At 33.8% G+C, this 5,783-nt stretch overlaps 1 pseudogene; it reads right to left on the bottom strand.

The window, feature by feature from the left end:
- Positions 1–581: 581 nt before the first annotated feature.
- LOC107701313 (discoidin domain-containing receptor 2-like) lies at positions 582–5,328 on the bottom strand (annotated as a pseudogene).
- Positions 5,329–5,783: the final 455 nt, after the last annotated feature.

The raw sequence follows: 5,783 nt of genomic DNA, 5'->3' as shown, positions 1-5,783 counted from the left end.
ACTGTGAATTATAGAAATATGAATTCAAGGGCAGGTTATTCTTAACCTAACAGGCCTAAACGTAAAAGATCGGCTGTGGGGATGAAGACCACAACTCCCATGATTCCACACTCAGTCACAGCGTCATCAAACTGCGCCTTTGTCTATTTGTTTATTTTGAATACGCGCCCTCTAGCGGCCAAAATTACATATTGTGCCTTTAAATGTGAGTTAAATATTGGTAAAAGGATCAAATGTCACGAGACATGTAAATAGCTTACAACATATTCCAACATACTATGATATTTCCCAGATTCCTTTCACTGAGCACAACGAATTATCAACAGAAAGACAGCACAAATACATCATAAGGCAATAATGTTATTCTTTTTCCCAAATGAAGAATCATTTTACGCCAATAAGTCGGCAAATATGAATATTTAATAAACAATGACAACAACAGCAAAATTAACAGAAAGTAATTTTGTAATAGTAATATTAATATAAAGTAATATTTTATATTTATATAGGTCAACATTTATGATTTTCTTATTTTTAATCTACACTGAAAAAGAAGGATTGCTTTAACATTTAGCTGGGCTGTCTAAAAAAAAAAAAAAAAGAAAAAAAAGATTTTCTTAAAAAAAAACACAACACTGGAAGGGCTGAATATGGGGTTTGGAGTTGCTCTGCAGATCAGCATGGAATTAGTCATGGTATTCTATTAGGGTGCTGTGGATCTCCAGGAACGTGGGTCTTTCTTTGGCATTTCTTTTCCAGCAGCTGAGCATGAGGCTGTACACTGAATCAGGACAGCAGTGCGGCTTCGGCAGATAGACCTGAGGAGTTCAAAAACAGCTCAGCACTGACACCCATAGTTTTTTCCAACTTATTACATGGATTTTTCCTGACTCATCTTGCAGTGCTAAATATTCGTTGGCACAGGGGGAAAAATGCATAAATATCTGTCAGTTCAAGAATTTGAAAAATACATTGAAATACTGCAGAAACAAAAGTCCATTTTAAATAAAAAAAAATATTAAGAATAATTGTATATTTATATTTAAACACTAAAATTAATAATAAAATGCTAAATATATGAAATAATAAACTAAAAATAAAACAATTAATACAAATCATTTGAATTGAACATGTTAATTGATTTACAATTACTATGCACAAATAAAAATATGTAGTACATAAACAAATGAACATTAAAATATAATAAAACAATTATAATAAAATAAATATATTAAATAATAAACAATAATTGCCCGGTCCTGCAGATTTGCTTTATACAACATTAGGAAGATCAGGCCCTTTCTTTCAGAACATGCAACACAACTCTGTCCTCATTTGTAAGTCGCTTTGGATAAAAGCGTCTGCTAAATGTAAATGTAAACAAAAATAATGAATACAAATAATTTAATGTGTTAATTAAATTAAACTAGTTGTAATGCACAAATAAAAATATTTAGTACATAAATTAACATTATAATATTAATTAACAAATGTTATCCTTTCTAAAAGTGGGAAATTACATATTTGTCAAGGATAATAGAAGGAAACTGTTATTAAATAATTAAATATAGTGTTACTGAGATTTTTTTTATTCTGGAGGTCTCTGGTATTGATAGATTCTGTAAAGATTGGAAAAGTCCCACTGTGCATAAAAATGATTTACACAGATACTGGTAGACTTGATGAAGTGCTATTATGGCTGCATGCTCAAGTCTCACCTGTTTGTTTAGGTCTCTAAAAAACTCACCCGTGTTTCGATCACCTGTTCATCTGTGAACTGGGCGTATGGCTGCTCTTTGCACAGGGTCAGAATCTCCCACAGGGTCACCCCGAATGCCCACACGTCGCTGGCCATGGTGAACTTACCCTGTAGAAACACAGATGCTCAAACTGATAGAGCAGCACGTGAGTTTGTGGTTCTACAAATTTGACTCCAGAAAGACTTACCAGTAGGATGCTTTCCCAGGATATCCAGCGGATGGGGAGCACTGCTCGTCCCTGTATGCGGTAGTAATCTCCACGATACAGGTTCCGGCTCATGCCGAAGTCGGCGATCTTGATGGTGTTATTTGTGCCTACTAAACAGTTGTGTGTAGCAAGATCACGGTGAACAAAATTCAGGGAGGACAGATACTTCATTCCCGAGGAAATCTGAGAGGCCATGTGGATCCGTATTCTGCAGCTGCAGAGGGAAAAAAAGACATTTACAATATTTTATCCTAAATTTTGGTCTGTTCATCAAACAAAACTATCATATGGCTTCAGAAGACACTGAATATAGCACCCAAGTCCAATAAACAAACTCTTGAGCGGATTGTCTGCTTTTTTTGACTGGTCTATGCAAAAATCAAGGTTTCCTGTTTTGTTCAGTTTGTGTAAAAACAAATAACACTCCCCATAGAAAAAAGTGTTGATTTGCAGAACACATACTGGCTAGTTTTACTGACTGCAGAAATTATTGTGGGATTTATAAATGTTTCTTTTTTTCCCCTTAACAGAAAAGATTACATTAATTTATTATTATATCATCATAAAACATTTTTCATTGTAAAAATAGAAGATAGGGCACACTATATTGAATTAATATTTTTACTGGGGTTTTATCTGTATTTTGAATTTTGCACTTCAACGCTTTGTGTTTTATGATTACTGGAAATTACTGGATAAGGTCCTGGCAGAAAATTACAGTACATTTTTTTTTTATTAATTAATGAAATAATGAATTATTTATAATAATGAATACACATTAAGGTCTTTCAAAGAGAATATTTATGTCTTTATTTATAGTAAGTAAACTAAATTAAACATTGACTAACAAAATGTTCCTATTTTTATCTTATGTGAAAATTCTACTTTCATATTATTGCTAATTTAGCTTTTGTTTATGGTGAAATTAAGTTTCATAAAGCTTCAAAAATATTATATTGACCCACATTAAGTAACATTTTGGCTTGAGTCTAAAAGGAAATACAGTATATTTATTATTTTTATAATAAAAATATAGAAAATAATAATATCATGTTTATAATAAATCAGTTTCAAATAAACTTCTTCGTATGAATGTTTTTGCCTGTGCAAAAAGAAATGAGTTCATTTAATGTTTGAATCAAACCATAAATATAATTAAAAAAAAAAAAAATTGACTGTAACAAATTATTATTATTTATTGATATACCTGATGGTAGCTGAGTCACCAGCTTGAACTCCTTCATTCTACAGCTCATGGCGGGACAGGAACTGATTGAGGTCTCCGTTCTCCATATACTCCGTGATCATGCACAGCGGATCACTCTCAACACACACCGCCAACAGGCGAATGATGTTCGGGTCTCGTAATCGTGAGATGATCCTGATCTCTTTCAAGAAGTCGTTCCTGAAAATGTAGATTTCTTTGAGGAAATTGTAAATTATCCTAAAATGGCTGGACAGCATCTGTAAAGCAAAAAGCAGTGCTTCTCAGCAACAACAGGCACGTATCATTGATTGCGGGACACCTGCACCTGTGTGTTACCTTGCATTTTTGTTTGCGTCCTCTCTTAGAGTCTTAACTGCTACGAGCATTGGCTCATTGCTGATGTCGCCACAATGGTCCTTCATGAACTCCTGCATTCCCTCAGCTTCACACAGATGAACCTGCGGCAGGAACAAACACCTATAACAAATAACTTGTACAAGAATAACTTTTTTTGGTCAAGAGAACTGTTCACCGACTTCTCCAAATTGTCCTTCTCCAAGTTTCTCTTTGAAAGTCAGTCTCTCCCTCGGAAACTCCTCCAGAGCTCCATCCCTTCCTGGAGATAAGGGCATGTTGACCACAGTGACACAGTAACTGGGGGCCCCACCAGCGGCTTCCTGCTGGCTCACGATGTCTGCCTCAGCGTAGTGTGGGGATCATCTGTAGGGTGGGATGTAGAGGGTTCGGAAGAGGCATCGATCATTGCTGTAACACAACCATATCAACATTGGTACAGGGATAGTTCACTCCAAAAAAAAAAAAAATAAATTCTGTCATCATGTCAATCTAAACCTCAGTTCTGTTATTTATTTATTTAATTATGTGGAACAAAAGGATATGACACAGTTTCAGAAGTTTGGGATTGATAAGAGTTTTAAATGTTTTTGAAAGAAGTCTCTTATGCTTACCAAGGCTGCATTTATTTGATAAAAATACAGTAAAAACAATAAAAATGTGAAATATTATTACAATTTAAGTTTTCTATTTTAATACATTTTTAATTGTAATTTATTCCTGTGATGCCAAAGCTGAATTTTCTCCAGTCTTCAGTATCACATGATCTGATGTCTGATTTGGTGCTCAAGAAACATTTCCTATTGTTATCGATGTTGAAAACAGTTGTGAAAAATGTGAAAGATTTTTTTTTTTAGAATGAATTGAAAGTTACAATTATGAGCATTTATTTGAAATAGAAATCTTTTGAATGTCACTTTACTTTACTGTCACTTGTGATCAAGTTTATACGTTCTTGCTAAAAAAAATGTATTTATTTCTTTCCAATAAATAAATAAATAAATAAAATAAAAATAAATGTTACTGGCTTCAAACTTGGTGCAATTTTTGAAAAATCTTATCAGAGCTGTTTGCATAAAACAGCATAAAACTAGTCCATACTCCAAATGTTCTAAAGCTTTGTGTGAAAAAGAGACAACAATATAAGTTGTTATTCATTGATAATGTTCTTCTATGCCGCAATTTTTATATGGTGGCAGGTTTGAGAAAAAATATGTCTGTTGATTGATATCCAGTGTCACATGATACATCGAAAGGAGCCATATTTGAAATTAAAGTTATAGCAGATGAAAAGATTGTCAGTTATTAATACCCTAAATTTCAGGCTGCTCATCAAACAAAGATATTTTATGTGGCCATTTTGGTATTATTTTCTCCTGACAGACTACAAACTACTATAAACTAGGTTTGGAATGACATGAAGATGGGTAAAAATTAATGACAGAATTTTCATTTTAGGCTGAACACACAATAAAGGCTTTCCCTCTGACACACACAGAATAAGCTTACATATAATGAGACGGGGAAAAAAAAAACAGTCTTCCAAGAATTTGTTTATGACACTGAGCAACCCTAACCAAGGTTTTCCATAGCCTGGAATTCTGGTAGTTTCCGTAAAAGTTGTGATGGGTCCTGGTAGTCAGATCCCATGGGGAAAATCCTTTCATATGAGGAATTTGATTCAGCGTCGCTGGACAGAGAGGAGTGACGGTGGGTGAATGCCTCTCTCTGAACAGCAGAGACGTGGTCAGCTCATCATCCAGCATACGCCGAGAGGCCTTCAACAAAGAGTGATGCATACATTCTACATTAATAAAAAACCTTTAAATTAGCTACTTACCAATGCAACTTTTATTATTTTCATTTAGTTTAACTTGATGTACTAAAATAACTACAACTGAAATAAAAAGGAATAAAAACTATATAGACATTAAAAGGGTCATATGATGCGATTTAAATTTTTCCTTTCTCTTGGCATCTTGTGAGAGCAAACAATAATTGACAAAGAATTCTGTATGGTATCTAAAATAAACAAAGTTCACCTGGGTGAATCCCTGGAGTTTGATTATGTTTACGAGGAACAAGAGAGGTGTTGTACACTGCTGTATCTGAAAGGTGAATTTGGGTGAAAGACATTTTAAACTGCAGATGTACAGTAATTTTGGTAGGCTATTAATATGCTAATCATTAATCATGAAAAAGTGAACAGATAAGAGCAGGAGCACTGGAGATAATAGAAATTCATAGAAAGATC

Source organism: Sinocyclocheilus anshuiensis, unplaced genomic scaffold, assembly GCF_001515605.1.
Source record: "Sinocyclocheilus anshuiensis isolate Anshui unplaced genomic scaffold, SAMN03320099.WGS_v1.1 scaffold1726, whole genome shotgun sequence".
Classification (NCBI taxonomy): Eukaryota; Metazoa; Chordata; class Actinopteri; order Cypriniformes; family Cyprinidae; genus Sinocyclocheilus; species Sinocyclocheilus anshuiensis.
The sequence above is the reverse complement of the archived record's forward strand: the minus strand, read 5'-3'. Positions and strand labels throughout refer to the sequence as shown.